The sequence below is a fragment of the Ursus americanus genome, chromosome 20, assembly GCF_024610735.1.
Source record: "Ursus americanus isolate L20-20 chromosome 20, mUrsAme1.1.p, whole genome shotgun sequence".
In the NCBI taxonomy this organism is placed as follows: Eukaryota; Metazoa; Chordata; class Mammalia; order Carnivora; family Ursidae; genus Ursus; species Ursus americanus.
This window is the reverse complement of record NC_142146.1, coordinates 51,708,868-51,725,092: the sequence shown is the minus strand read 5'-3', so window position 1 is coordinate 51,725,092 and position 16,225 is coordinate 51,708,868. Positions and strand designations below refer to the sequence as shown.

At 38.8% G+C, this 16,225-nt stretch overlaps 1 protein-coding gene across 1 annotated transcript in view; it reads right to left on the bottom strand.

The window, feature by feature from the left end:
• The window catches only part of RSRC1 (arginine and serine rich coiled-coil 1), a 409,375-nt gene that overhangs the window by 391,226 nt on the left and 1,924 nt on the right, over window positions 1-16,225 (bottom strand). The window lies entirely within an intron of this gene.

The window sequence follows — 16,225 nt, the reverse complement described above, 5'->3', positions numbered from 1 at the left end:
CTCAGTGAAACGTTCCAATGTCAGAATCATCAGCATCACCGAGGGGGTGGAGAAAGAGAGAGGTCTAGAAGAGATATTTGAACTAATTGTAGCTGAGAACTTCCCTAATCTGGCAAAGGAAACAAGCATTCATGTCCAAGAGGCAGACAGGACCCCTCCCAAAGTCAATGAGAGCAGACTTACACCACACCACGTCACAGTGCATTTCGCAAATATTAGATCCAAGGATACAGCATTGAAAGCGGCCAGGGGGAAGAAAATCCTTATGTACAGAGGGAAAAATATCAGAATAACGTCAGACCTGTCTACAGAGACCTGGCAGGCTAGGAAGGGTTGGCAGGGTATTTTCAAAGCTCTATCTAAGAAGAATATGCAGCCAAGGATCCTTTATCCAGCAAGGCTGTCACTCAGAATTGATGGAGAGATAAGGACCTTCCAGGATCAGCAGAACTGAAGGAATTTGTAACCACCAAACCAGCCCTACATGAGATATTAAGGGGGGTTCTATAAAAGTAAAAAGGCCCCAAGAGTGATACAGAACAGAAACGTACAATCTATAGAAACACTTCACAGGCAACATGACATCATTAAAATCATATCTCTCAATAATCACTCTCAATGTGAACGGCCTAAATGCTCCCATAAAATGCCACAGGGTTGCATATTGGATAAAAAGACATGACCCATCCATTTGCGGTCTACAAGAGATTCATTTTGAACCTAAAGATACATCCAGACTGAAAGTGAAGGGATGGAAAACCATTTTTCATGCCAATGGAACTCAAAAGAAAGCTGGGGTAGCAATTCTCATATCAGACAGATTAGATTTTAAACTAAAACTGTTGTTAGAGATACAGAAGGACACTATACTATTCTTAAAGGATGTATCCAACAAGTGGATATGACAATTATAAATATCTATGTCCCCAACACGGGAGCAGCTAGATACACAAGCCAACGCTTAACCAGAATAAAGAGACATATAGATAATACTACGTTAATAGTAGGGGACCTCAACACTCCACTCTTGGCAATAGACAGATCACCTAAGCAGAAAATCGACAAAGAAACAAGAGCTTTGAATGACATACTGGACCAGATGGACCTCATAGATACATATAGAACACTACACCCCAGAACAACAGAATACTCATTCTTTTCGAATGCACATGGAACTTTCTCCAAAATAGACCATATACTGGGTCACAAAACAGGTCTCAACTGATACCAAAAGACTGAGATTATACCCTGCATATTCTCAGACCACAATGCTTTGAAACTGGAACTCAATCACAAGGAAAAATTTGGAAGAAACTCAAACACTTGGAAACTAAGAACCATCCTGCTCAAGAATGATTGGGTAAACCAGAAAATTAAAAATCAGTTTAAACAAGTTTTGGAGACCAATGAGAATGAAAACACATCGGTCCAAAACCTATGGGACACTGCAAAAGCGGTCCTAAGGGGAAAATACATAGCCATCCAAGCCTCACTCAAAAGAATAGAAAAATCTAAAATGCAGTTTTTATATTCTCACCTCAAGAAGCTGAAGCTGGAACAGAAGAACAGGCCTAACCCATGCACGAGAAGGCAGGTGATCAAGATTAGAGCAGAGATCAATGAATTAGAAACCAGGACCACAGTAGAGCAGATCAAAAGAAGTAGAAGCTGGTTCTTTGAAAGAATAAATAAGATCGATAAACCACTGGCCAGACTTATGCAAAAGAACAGAGAAAGGACCCAAATTAATAAAATTATGAATAAAAGGGGAGAGATCACAACCAACACTAATGAAATAGGAAGGATCAAGAGAAACTTTTATCAATAGGTTTATGCCAATAAATTAAACAACCTGGAAGAAATGGATGCCTTCCTGGAAACCTATAAACTACCAAGACTGAAACAGGAAGAAACTGATTTTTTTAAACAGACCGATTAATTATGAAGAGATTGAAGCAGTTATAAAAACCTCCTGAAAAACAAGAGTCCAGACCTGATGGATTCCCCAGGGAATTCTACCAAACTTTCAAAGAAGAAATAATACCTATTCTCCTAAAGCTGTTTCAAAAATAGAAACAGAAGGAAAATTACCAAATTCATTCTATGAGGCCAGTATTACCTTGATACCCAAACCAGGCAAAGACCCCATCAAAAAGGAGAATTACAGACCAATTTCCCTGATGAATATGGGAGCCAAAATTCTCAACAAGATCATAGCTAATAGGATCCAACAGTACATTAAAAGGATTACCCATCAAGACCAAGTGGGATTCATCCCTGGGATGCAAGGGTGGTTCAACATTCACAAATCAATCAGTGTGATAGATCATATCAACAAGAAAAGAGTCAAGAACCATATGATCCTCTCAACTGATGCAGAAAAAGCATTTGACAAGATACAGCATCCTTTCCTGATTAAAACCCTTCAGATTGTAGGGATAGAGGGTACATTCCTCAACTTCATAAAAACCATCTATGAAAAGCCTACAGCAAATATCATTCTCAAAGAGGAAAAGCTGAAAGCCTTTCCCTTAAGATCAGGAACACGACGAGGATGCCCGCTCTCGCCATTATTATTCAGCACAGTACTCGAAGTCCTGGCAACAGCAATCAGACAACAAAAAGGGATCAAAGGTATCCAAATTGGCAAAGAAGAAGTCAAACTGTCTCTCTTCACAGATGACATGATACTCTATATAGAAAACCCAAAAGACTCCACCCCCAAACTACTAGAACTTATAGAGCAATTCAGTAATGTGGTGGGATACAAAATCAATGCTCAGAAATCAGTTGCATTTCTATACACGAACAATGAGACTGAAGAAAGAGAAATTAGGGAATCCATTCCATTTACAATAGCACCAAAAACCATACGTTATCTCGGAATTAACTTAACCAGAGACGTAAAGGATCTATATTCTAGAAACTATAAATCACTCTTAAAAGACATTGAAAAAGACACAAAAAGATGTAAAAATATTCCATGCTCATGGATCGGAAGAATTAACATAGTTAAAATGTCCATGCTACCCAGAGCAATCTACACTTTCAATGCCATCCCGATCAAAATACCAGTAACATTTTTCAAGGAACTGGAACAAACAGCCCTTACATTTGTGTGGAACCAGAAAAGGCCCCGAATCACCAAGGAACTGTTGAAAAGGAAAAACAAAGCTGGGGGCATCACACTGCCGGATTTCAAGCTATACTACAAAGCTGTGATCACAAAGACAGCATGGTACTGGCACAAAAACAGACACGTAGACCAATGGAACAGAATAGAGAACCCAGAAACGGACCCTCGGCTCTTTGGGCAACTAATCTTTGATAAAGCAGGAAAAAACATCCAGTGGAAAAAGGACAGTCTCTTCAATAAATGGTGCTGGGAAAACTGGACAGCTACATGCAAAAGAATGAAACATGACCACTCACTCACACCATACACAAAAATAAACTCCAAATGGATGAAAGACCTCAATGTGAGACAGGAATCCATCAAAATCCTAGAGGAGAACATAGGCTGCAACCTCTCTGACATTGGCCACGGCAACTTTTTTCATGACACATCTCCAAAGGCAAGAGAAACAAAAGAAAAAATGAACTTGTGGGACTTCATCAAGATAAAAAGCTTCTGCACAGCCAAGGAAACAGTCAAAAAAACTAAGAGGCAGACCACGGAATGGGAGAAGATATTTGCAAATGACACTACAGATAAAAGACTGGTATCCAAGATCTACAAGGAACTTCTCAAACTCAATACACGAGAAACAAATAAACAAACCAAAAAATGGGCAGAAGATATGAACAGACACTTTTCCAATGAAGACATACAAATGGCTAACAGACACATGAAAAAATGTTCAAAATCATTAGCCATCAGGGAAATTCAAATCAAAACCACACTAAGATACCACCTTATGCCAGTTAGAATGGCAAAAATGGACAAGGCAAGAAACAACAAATGTTGGAGAGGATGTGGAGAAAGGGGATCCCTCCTACATTGTTGGTGGGAATGCAAATTGGTACAGCTACTGTAGAAAACAGTGTGGAGGTCCCTTAAAAAGTTAAAAATTGAGCTACTCTATGATCCAGCAATTGCACTACTGGGTATTTACCCCAAAGACACAGACGTAGTGAAGAAAAGGGCCATATGCACCCCAATGTTCATAGCAGCATTGTCCACAATAGCTAAACTGTGGAAGGAGCCAAGATGCCCTTCAACAGATGACTGGATTAAGAAGATGTGGTCCATATATACAATGGAATATTACTCAGCCATCAAAAAGAACAATTTCTCAACATTTGCAGCAACATGGACAGGACTGTAGGAGATAATGCTAAGTGAAATAAGTCAAGCAGAGAAAGACAATTATCATATGGTTTCACTCATTTATGGAACATAAGAAGTAGGAAGATCGGTAGGAGAAGAAAGGGAAGAAGGAAGGGGGGTAAACAGAACGGGGAATGAACCATGAGAGACTATGGACTCTGGGAAACAAACTGAGGGCTTCAGAGGGGAGGAGGTGGGAGAATGGGATAGGCCAGTGATGGGTATTAAGGAGGGCACGTATTGCATGGTGCACTGGATGTTATACGCAAGTAATGAATCATGGAACTTTACATCAAAAACTAGGGATGTACTGTATGGTAACTAACATAATATAATGAAAAATTATTATAAAAAAATAAAATAAAAATAGAGGGGCGCCTGGGTGGCACAGCAGTTAAGCGCCTGCCTTCAGCTCAGGGCGTGATCCCGGCGTTATGGGATCGAGCCCCACATCAGGCTCTTCAGCTATGAGCCTGCTTCTTCCTCTCCCGCTCCCCCTGCTTGTGTTCCCTCTCTCACTGGCTGTCTATATCTCTGTCAAATAAATAAATAAAATCTTAAAATAAATAAATAAATAAATAAATAAATAAACAAATAAATAAATAAAAATAAAAAAATAAAAATTATTTTAAAAATAAATAAATAAAATAAAAGGAAACTATATTCATGAAGCTAATCATTGGAACACTATTAAAACCATACCTACGGAGACTACAATTTATGAAAATATGCACCTATGAGGGGGCGCCTGGGTGTCTCAGTCGGTTAAGTATCTAACTCTTGATTTCAGCTCAAGTCACGATATCAGTGTTGTGAGATCAAGCCCCGTGTCAGGCTCTGTGCTAGGCATGCAACCTGCTTAAGATTCTCTCTTCCTCGCCCTGTGCCCTTCCCCCCACATATATGTATACATACATGTATATGTAATGTGTGTACTCACGAGTAACAGCAAAATTGAAGATAATTGATAATTTTTTTTTAAGATTTTATTTATTTATTTGAGAGAGAGAGTAAGAACAGGAGCCGAGAGGAGGGGGAGAGAGAGAGGGAGAAGCAGATTCCCCACTGAGCAGGGAGCCCAATGTGGGGCTGGATTCTAGGACCCTGGGATCATGACCCAAGCCAAAGGCAGACTCTTAACCTACTGAACCACCCAGACTCTTAAAAGACTGAGCCACTGACTCTCAACCAACTGCCCCCAAAATAATTGATAATATTGAAATGATGAAACCGGGTAATTTTTTTTCTTTGTTTTACACTATTTTCTATATGGCGTGGTAATGTTTGTATATTTAGTATAGAAAAGGGAAAAAAACATACAGAAAAAGAGCTTAAGGTTTTTATACCTAAGAATTAACTCAGTTGATTCATAAAGTTAGCTTTTACGGTCTCATGAAATCCATCCTATCAATGGTTAAGATAAAGTTAATGGATCAGATAAATAAAAATCTCATGCTTCCCTTTAATATTATTCAAAATAAGTTAATATCATTACTATAAACAAAGCAATGTGTTAAATTACAGCTTTGTTTTCAGAATGGTCAGATGAGCCATCCGCTCCCTGATTCTAATACAATACCACTTGAAAATCGCTGTCAGGACTAAATTCAAAATTCCAAGCTATTTACCTAGAATCAGAATTAAACTTTAAATATAGTTCTGAACCTCCAAAATGTTCACAGTTCTAACATTTTACAGTTAACAAAATACTGGAAAGACTTGGTTTTGAAACTTTCAGTAAATCACTAGTGTATCTAAGCCAGTTTTCTCACTGAAAAATGAAATTGCCCTAGTTAAAAGATCACATGAGCCTTTCCAGCTTCAAAATACTACGATTATGAAATTATACATATATAGACAATATAAATGTACATATATACATGTTTAAATATTCACACAGATATAATATATAACATCTGTATGTGTGTATGTATATTTCCATTAAAGAATGTGTACGTAATTGAGCTATAACAACCACCACCTAAATTTTCCTATTTCCTGGCTTTTCCGTCCTTTCTTGTTTTCATCTTTAGACAGTTATACCCACAAATAACCATTTAAAGTAAGATGAGTTTTTATTATAATCTTAGTATCTGGTTAAAAAATACTAAAATGAGAGTGAAAGGATCAAAAAGTATAAATTCACAAGAATAAAGAGACTAAAAGAGAAAACAACAGGAACAGTAGACAAGATATGTCAATAAAGTTTTAGCAAATGAAAACCAGATGGAGGATTTGGAGCTAAGAAAGTTGAATATCACGCAACTGCAGAGAATTCCAACAAGCAAAAAGCCAGTTCGCACAGCAAAAATCAGAAAGGCTCGGGAATTTGAGACACCAAATACCATAGCAGGCACAACAGGTCATGAGACTAAAACACAGGGAAGGAGTTGAAAATTTGTAAAAGAAGTAATCTCCCAGGCCCCCTCCCCCATCCAACCTAGAAAGTCACTACTCCTCCCCAGTCCCAGCAGGAAAGGTGGGTTTTTTTAGGAAAATGATGAAACAATGAAGCACAGGTCCAGGGGCACAGTAAAAGAGGGCAAAAAGATGCTAAAATAGAAGTTAAAGGAAAGTGCAGGTCTTCAGTCTAATGGTAAATACTGCAGCACTCCGTGTGCTTGGATCCAAGAACTGGGGCAGAGGATTCTTTGCAAAAACTTAACACTAGTCAAAAAAAGGAATATTTATATTTGAAAATATAAATACCCTCCCCAAAAAGGGGGCCCTGCCCTTATCCAATCACCCTATAACCAAGCCCACCAGTTACCAAACCAAAACCTTAAACACAGTAAACTTTTCTCTGTAAACGTTTTTTTATTTTTTAAGATTTTATTTATGTATTTGACAGAGAGAGCAAGAGAGAGAGCTCACGAGAGAGTGAGAGTGCACACAAGCTGGGGGGAGAGGCAGAGGGAGAGGGAGAAGCAAACTCCCCCTGAGCAGGGAACCCTACGCAGGGGCTCTGGGCTCAATCCAAGGACCCTGAGACTGAAGGCAACCACTTAACCTACTGAGCCACCCAGGCGCCCCTCTCTGTAAACTTTTTTAACTTTTTAGTGATTATACAACAAAAGATAACCAGTCACGTGATGAAAGCTTTTATCGTAAGAGACATAAACCAAAACAGAAAGAAAAAAAGCAACTTGTAGTAAACAAGGAACATGCAGAAAAAAATTACTGTTAATATCCTCAGAAACACATGAGAAGATGATCCAGCAAACAAGAATAGGAGGAACACCCAAAGAATAAGAAAGCTTTAAATTTAAACAAATGATAATTTGTAATAAAAAATACAAAAGGGTTAGAAGATAGGGTCGAAGGACTCACAGAAAGTAGAAAGAAAAAGATAAAAAACAGGAGGTAAAAGTGGATCAATCCAGAAAGTCCAATATCTAATCAATATGCATTCCATAAAAAAAGAACACAGAAAAGACATAAAGAAAAATACCCAAAGAAAAATTCAACAGAATTTCCAGAATTGAAAGATATTACTTGCTTTAAATCCCCAGGACAATGAATCAATAAAAGATATACACCAGGGATGCCTGGGTGGCTTAGTTGGTTAAGTGGCCAGCTTTTGGTTTCAGCTCAGGGTCTCAGGGTCTCAGGGTCCTAGGACTGAGGACCCTCCCCACCTCAAGCTCCATACTCGGTGGGGAGTTTGCCTGAGGATTTCCTCTCTCCCTCTCCCCTTCCCCCAGCTCACATATGAGCTCTTCCTCTAAAATAAATAAATCTTAAAAAAAAAAAAAAGACATATACCACACATATCTCAGAAAAATTCAGACAATAGCCATATATAGAGCCTAGAAACTTAAGAGGAAAAAAAATGGGGTAATCACAAAAGGCTTCTCAACAGCAACACAGAAAACAAAAAAGACTTGCCTTCACATATCTAAGTGAAAATAACTTTCAACCTCTTTATATCCAGCCCAATCATTGATCAAATAAGAGATCAGATTAAAGACACTTTCAAATATGCAGGCTCAAAATTATACCTTGCACTCACCCTTTCTTAGGAAGCTACTAGAGGCTGTGCTCCACCAAAAGGATAAAGTAAATCAACAAAGACGATCCAGATTCAGAAAATCTAGCACTAGGGACGCCTGGGTGGCACAGCGGTTAAGCGTCTGCCTTCAGCTCAGGGCGTGATCCCGGCGTTATGGGATCGAGCCCCACATCAGGCTCCTCCACTATGAGCCTGCTTCTTCCTCTCCCACTCCCCCTGCTTGTGTTCCCTCTCTTGCTGGCTGTCTCTATCTGTCAAATAAATAAATAAAATCTTAAAAAAAAAAGAAAAGAAAAGAAAATCGAGCACTAGAGATAGGTCTAAAGTCTCAGGATGATAGCAGGCCTAGGTATAAGAGATACATCAGGAAAGAAGAGACAAAAATCCTTGCTCTCTAGCTTATGCTAGAAGTGTAATAGCAATTCTCAAAATGGGGTCTGTAGACCCCTAAGGGTCCCTAAAACCCTTTCAGCGGATCCAAGAGGTCAAAACTATTCTCAACTATAATACTGAAACATGATTGACCTTTTTCACTGTGTTGACTTTCATACTGATGATGTAAATAAAAGCAATAGTAGGCAAAACTGCTGGTGCCTTAACAGGAATCAAGGCAACGGCACCAAACTGTACTAGTAGTCATTACATTCTTCACTGCAACACACAGTTTAAAAGAAATTGTTAAAGCCAGTTTCACTTAAGAATGTCCTTGATAGGGGCGCCTGGGTGGCGCAGTCCTTAAGTGTCTGCCTTTGGCTCAGGGCGTGATCCCAGCGTTCTGGGATCGAGCCCCACATCAGGCTCCTCCACTAGGAGCCTGCTTCTTCCTCTCCCACTCCCCCTTCCCCTGCTTGTGTTCCCTCTCTCGCTGGCTGTCTCTGTCAAATAAATAAAATAAAATCGTTAAAAAAAAAAAAAAAAGAATGTCCTTGATAAAACAGTGAAAATCATTAATTTCATTATATTTCAACCCCTGAGCACACATCTTTTTAATATTCTGTGTGATGAAATGGGAAATACACTTACCCGCTGCTGCATACTAAAGAATAATGGTTATTTTGAGAAAAAGTGTTTATACAAATGAATTTCAAATTGAACTAGCTTTTTCATGAAACACTATTTTTAAAGAACTAACTATGACTATTCAGACTCAAAAACGAATGAAGAGAGTCTTTCATTTCAAGGAAAACTGACATTTGTTGCCAATGATAAAATTTGAGCTCTCAAGCAAAAATTAGAATTTAGGATAACTTGTATCCACCACCATGAAAGTGACAGCTTCCCAGTCAATACCTGAAGATTTCTCTGTTGAGATCAGTGGTAATATTAAGAGATGTGAAATTTTTTTAATTACATAATAAAGACTGTCAAAATTTAGAAGGTATGCATAACTCAGTGAACCACTATTCTCCCATAGGCCAATTCAGGATCTCACAGACTCATGCATGGGTAAAAAAAAAAAAAAATCCACTCACAGTACAAGACAAACCCACAGATTTTAATGTGATAGACTATGAGGTCATTGACATGGTTTCAAATACCAGATTACAACCAACCTCTAAGAAACAACTACTTGTCAAGTTTTGGTGTTGTATCAAAGAAGTAATTATCTGCAGACTATTAAAATACTTATTTTTCCAATACCATATCGTTGTGAATCCAGGTTTTCTTTATATATTTCAATCAAAACAACTCATCACAATGCACTGAATGCAGGAGCAGATATAAGAATCCAATTGTCTTCTATTAAGCCAGACATTAGATTAGAGAGTTGCAAAAGTGGAAAATAATGCCACTTTTCTCACTAAGTTTGTTTTGGAAAATATAGTTATTTTTCATATCAAATGTGTTACTTATGTTACGATATAATGGGCTTACTATTATTATTTTTAAGTGGATTAATAAATATTTCAAAATTTGTTCATTTAATTGCTAGAAAGGCAATATTTATAGATGTAGCCCACATAGATAAAAGTTCTTGGGATCCACAAAAATTTTTAAGAGTATAAAGGAATCCCAAATCTAGAACATTTGAGAACCACTGCTCTAAGGTATCTATAGTTATTTCCATTCCCCTTTCTTATCCAGCTTATTAAGTCCCTAAATAAAGCATAAAGAAGTAGAAAGGAAAGGACACAGATCTAATTATGTATCTTGTTGTTGACTGGGGGGAAAAAAAAGAGAATAGGAGGTGGGTATAAATTTTCCTTTGTTTTAATTTCAAACAACATAATTTACCTATAATAGAAGAATGATTACATTTAACCCAGAAAAGTTAATGGTAGACATTAACCCTTCCTCAGAGACACTAAGGAAAAAAAGTTTAAAAACCACGTCACCAAACTATAAATATATTTTCAAGTAACATACTTACACTTCAGAAAAATTACTCTGAAGTATAATCAATCTCGAGAGACTGCAAAAGCCACTACATTTCTTTATTATAGTTAACTTCAAATACTTATTCAGAAAACTAAACAAGAGCAAATGAGAGGGAGATCCAAAAATTGTCTTCTCTATCAATGACAAGTACTGAATTCCTACTCACCACCCTAGATATGTACTCACCTCTGGATTTCCATAATACCACTGGCATATAATTGAACATACTTGCTCATTCAAGTCATGGTCATCAATTTATATTACACACTCCTAGTAAGAAAGAACTCCTTATACTTAACTCCACTGTTATGGTACAGTACATGGAAAGACACATTAATAACTCTTTCTGATAAAGGCAATAATGAAGTGAGCAGAGATTTTTAGGAGCCCCACAAGCTACCGATTTTTCAATCTACCTGTAAACAGAAAACTCAACTACAGGTACAGAACTCCTACAGCTCTTGGTTTTCTGTCCTCACTCTGCCTTCTAGTATTTCCTGGTTACAGTCTCATGGTTGCAAACTTCCCCCCAATACTCCCACTACAATTGAAACCAGGACAGTTAATGACTACAGCAGGACATCCACTTACAAAAACATCTCACTGAAAAGTTTAAGTGACTGATTGAAGACATGAGGCCAAGATGTGGTTATTCAAAAGAAAGCTCAAAGGCATACACAAGTAGTTCCACTGTCTAGTTATTAATAAAAGTACATCAAGCAGTTAGCCTTTTTCAGAAAACAGGCAATTACAGAGAACAAAGATTCTTAGAGAACATGACAGTTTATAATTATTTCTCCACTACTCATTCGTTAGTATACCAAACTATACTCTCTCTTATCTCGGACACATGACTTAAACAAGCAAACAAACAAACAAAACAGTCATGTCAATAGGAAATCCACCTCCAAGAGGTAAAGTAAAAATGGGGTTTAATAGCACTTTAGCATAGGAAGAAATCCACAAACAAGTACAAAACCATGCAAAAGCAGTAAAAGAACTGTGGTACAATTCTAATTTAAGATAACAGAGTAAAATTCAAAAGAGATAAAGAATTGTCAAAAACACTCCTCCTATCATAACTAAAAATTGGTAGATTAGCATCTCTTTTTTAAAAAAGCATTACCAGTCGTAAGAATTTCTCCCCAATGGTTTGAAAATGAAAGCAGAAAATATATCTATACACCTTCTGTAACAATATCATTACAGAAGTTTGCCAACTCATAACACAACTCTTTGCTAAGACTGGTGGAATTAGTAAGGCCAACAAATAGGTACCAGCTGCCTTTATTTTTATTTTTTTTCTATTTCAAACATTTTTAGCTCTCTTATTGAAGAACATAACAGTAGTAAAGTGTAACCACTTAGCAGGAAACCTCCTCTGCTTATAAAGTGAGTATTTATAGACTCCAAGGCTAGAGGGGATACACAATTTCCCCACAAGGTTGCACCTGTTGTATCTATTCAAATCCTTAAACCTGAGAATTCTGCATATCCCCTTCACTTAGAGCTTTTATGTCTACGTTCAAAGATGACAGCTGGAATACTTTTTTGTAACAGCAAAACATATTTGATTTATGTAAACACCTAGCACTAGTTAGTTGAAACTCTAATAGGTTGGTGCTAATTCCGAAAACGCAGTAACAACAAAAAATTTAGGCTTCCAGTGTACATTTAAATATATATAACTCTGAGATAGAAATTATGTTAAGGTTGACCTGAAATCATGAGTTGGCAACAAGTATAAATAGTGCATTATAACCTCTCACCAAAGCAAACAGCGTTCAAGGGTAGCCACGTGCTCTTAAGGTAGCCCATAAGCGTAGTCATATCACCACAAGGCCACAAATTCTGAAGTCAAGGAAATGGAGCGTTTAATGCGAGTGTATTTATATGCTAAGGAAATTAAATCTATCTCACCCAGCACCACCTTTCTCTCAGCAAGAGTGCTAGCCAGGAAGGGGGATAGGGAGTGAAAGAGGAGGTGGATCTCCAGCACTGACGCAGAACGAGTGGGGCAGTGTGCACCAGATTGCAACCTCCCTCTTGCTCCATCCTACCTATAGCTAGTGAAGAAGCACCAACCACATACTGCAAGATGAGCCCAGAAACCCAAACCAGTGATCGAGGACCGGGGACTGGGGATGCAAATGGAGGTGTGGGTTGGGTAGCGGAAGAAGAGCTGGTTAACCCTCCCTCACTACCACCAGACCGAAGGCCTAGCTTGAGGCCTGCGACGCGCACCACCCTACAGCCACCCACCACCCAAAGGCCCCGCTTGGACTTCAAGGGTCAGAAAGCGCGAGGTGCGGGGCGCATGCGTACTACGCCGCTCCGCAAGCCTCGCGGCCGCCACCCACCACCCCTTCCACCCCCACTCCACGCCGCCTTCCAAGCGGACTGCACCAGGCCCCGCGCCGCCTCTCGACGGAGCAGGGCCTCGGAACCTTGCGCCCGTAGGCGCCGCCTCCCGGCCTCCAGTTGTGGGCATCACCTGGGTCGCGGCCTTCGGCCTCACGCCTCCCGTAGACCTGCAAGCGCCACAGACCAAGAAACGTCCCTTCAAATCTGGGCGCCGGGGCCGTCCTCCGAACTTGCTTCAGTTTAAGCTCACCGCCTTCCTGGTTCCAGCGCCAGGCAGAGTCAGCCGAGCTTCCGAGTGCATCGATAGAGGAGGCTAGGAGTTAGAGGAGTGCCGAGGGAGTAGATTGTCACGCCGCCAATTTTTTGTTTGGTGTAGGGTTTGCGTGCTTGCTTGTTTGATTTTCTTGTTCCCAAAAAGCAATAAAGGTGGAGACTGAAAAGTGTTATTGCCTTAGTAATCGTCGCTATCGTCTTCGGTAATCAGTAAACAAATCTGCATCGTAGGAAGTTATGTATGTTTAAGACACCACACGTAGCAAAATTGGTTATCTCACTCTGGGGGAGGAGAAAACTAGCCCAACGATAGTAAATTATGGGAGACTGTATAGAGTCGTGTGTGATTAAACTCTAATGATTTATTTGCAAAAATGCATTGAAACCGGTGTTTCTTCTACCCTGAAGGTGAAGGCATTCACAGGTTGGGTGCAAATTAGTTTCCCACATTAAAGTTAACGGATTGGTGGAGGAATGGGAGAAGGCTGCCTGAGGCAGGGAGACGAGATTTCTTCTGAAAGAGAGATTAAATGTATAGGTTTTTTGTTGTTATTTAAACTAATAGAAATCACAGCGATTCGGCATTTTCTGTAACTCATACTACATTATTTATCTGTAAGAAACGGAAAGGCGGTGAATAAACTCTTGGCCTTGGTTTGGGTCGGCTGTGAGAATCAACTCGCTCACAACAACTGACATCCAAGCTGCAGTTTTCCGCTGAAGGTTTGAGAGGGTGAAAATCACCTCCACAAATCTATTGTTTATAAATGACTGTACCTTAAATAGTCAGTTTTGAGGGACCGTTTTAAAACTTAACTACTACACTCCATGTTTATTTTAAATAATTCAGGAGCTGGGGGGCCTCCTGGGGTCCTGGATTTTATTGGGACGCGTGTATCTGTCTGCAGGCTGTCAACTAAACTTTATTCAATGTTTTTTTTACCAAAACTACATTTTTTAATACCCTGTCTAGAGAAAATATTTGTTTCTCTAATGAAACAACATCACTAGAACTTCATGAGCATTTATTAGTGTATGATTTTAAAACCTTGTTGATGTTGTTTTTTAAGTGAACTTCCCTTGGGCCAGTGGGAATCTCTAGTGAGACACTACAGATTTCTCACAGCTACATCTGATATTAACACCACTATTCCTAAATATATACAAAAAGCCAATATGCCAGGAAAATCTATTTGGTGTGAATTACACGATGATTGTGTCTGAGCTTTCCCTGATCACCCTTAAAATGGTCATCTTTCCCTCAGGCTCAGTAGGTGGAATTTAAGAAGTAGCTAGTGCCCTTGCCAGACTTCTTACAGTAGTTATGTTGGAGCTGTTTGTGAATACGTATTTAACACCTCAGTTTCAGAGCTCTTTGAGCACCACATCCATTTAGCTGACCCCATTACTGGTCATTCTGCTAAATAACCTAAAAAATTGATTTTCATAAAGGATTAAAGTTTATGGTTATTCCCCTCTGATAATATCAGAATTGAAGTGATTACAAGTAGTAAACCAAGACTACGTGTAAAATCATGTTTCTAAATTCATGTAACTTTGGGAAATGTATTTGAGTTTCTTTTGTAATGTGATAAAATAGAAGCAAGCACTCATGTAATTCATTAATATCTAAAAGCTATTGCTACCGAAAACTTAAAGATTTTAATTATTTCTCCTAAATACAGCAATAAATGTTTTAAGAACAAAGGATAACTTCAGAAGTCAAAAGAAAAAAATGTAAAGTAACATTTCTGAAAAGTATGATTTTCATTTTCCTTAAATTCACTAAATGTGAACATTTTAATCTGAAGAATAATATAGTATGACAAAGATACATATAGCCTCTATTCTAGAACCACTAATATATTATTATATTTGTTTTCTATCTTTACAAATGATTCAGGTTGCTTTGATGGTAGTACTCAAATTATCTGTTAACTTCATGTTCATGTCTTAACTGATGGGCAGAAGTATACCTATGAAAGTTCTGTAATTGATTTTATTTTTATCGAGAGTATCAGATTCAAGATGAACAAGTTACCTTTAACATCGGAAGAAAACCTGCACTAATATTCATGCTACTTGAAAATGTCTCCCAAACCACTCTTGGAAGAGATGTTATTTGTTTGTAGACTCAAGTAATTATAACTTGCCTATGTAAATATTCTTGTGGGAGATACATACATGGCCACACTGCTCACAGCAAGCTTTGTCCTACACAGTACAAATGACTCAGTAATATAGATGTTCCTTCCATATAACGAACTATTTCGATGAAAATAGTCCAGGAATAGAATTTTAAATTGTGGCTTTGACAGAGAGATTGAGGGAGAGAGAGAGAGAGAGAGAGAGAGAAACCTTTCCCCCTGTGACCCTCTTTTTGAATAGTCCATGGTAAGTAAAATTAGATGGGGTGTAAACTTAAGGTGATTTTTTTTCAAACTCAAAGAGGGATAATAATTTGCTTTTCAAAATTAGGAAATCAACTAGAATGTTTCTGAGGATGCTAAAGAAAAGCTCCTGTAGTTAATTGTGGGAGGGGTCCGGGTGTAGGGAGGGAAAAGGGGTCAGGATCCTGAGACCTCAAAGAGGGAACGAAGTCAAACTGTCCTTGACCAGGCACTAAGGAAACACTTTAAAATGGAATCTGTCAGGGAACAGCTGCTCGGGAAATGTGTTAAATAGACTGGCCCATACAAGTTGGGTTTGTCTGTAGAGGTGACGGCTTGGGCTCCAGGGCGCGAGAAGTGGGGTGAATCACAAACTCCCCGGGGCGGGGAGCTTAGTGAAGACCCAGGCTCAGCTCTGGCTGAGAGCCGGGAAGCCCCCTTAAGGAGCCGCGCGGGCCTGGGAAGCTGTAAAGGACC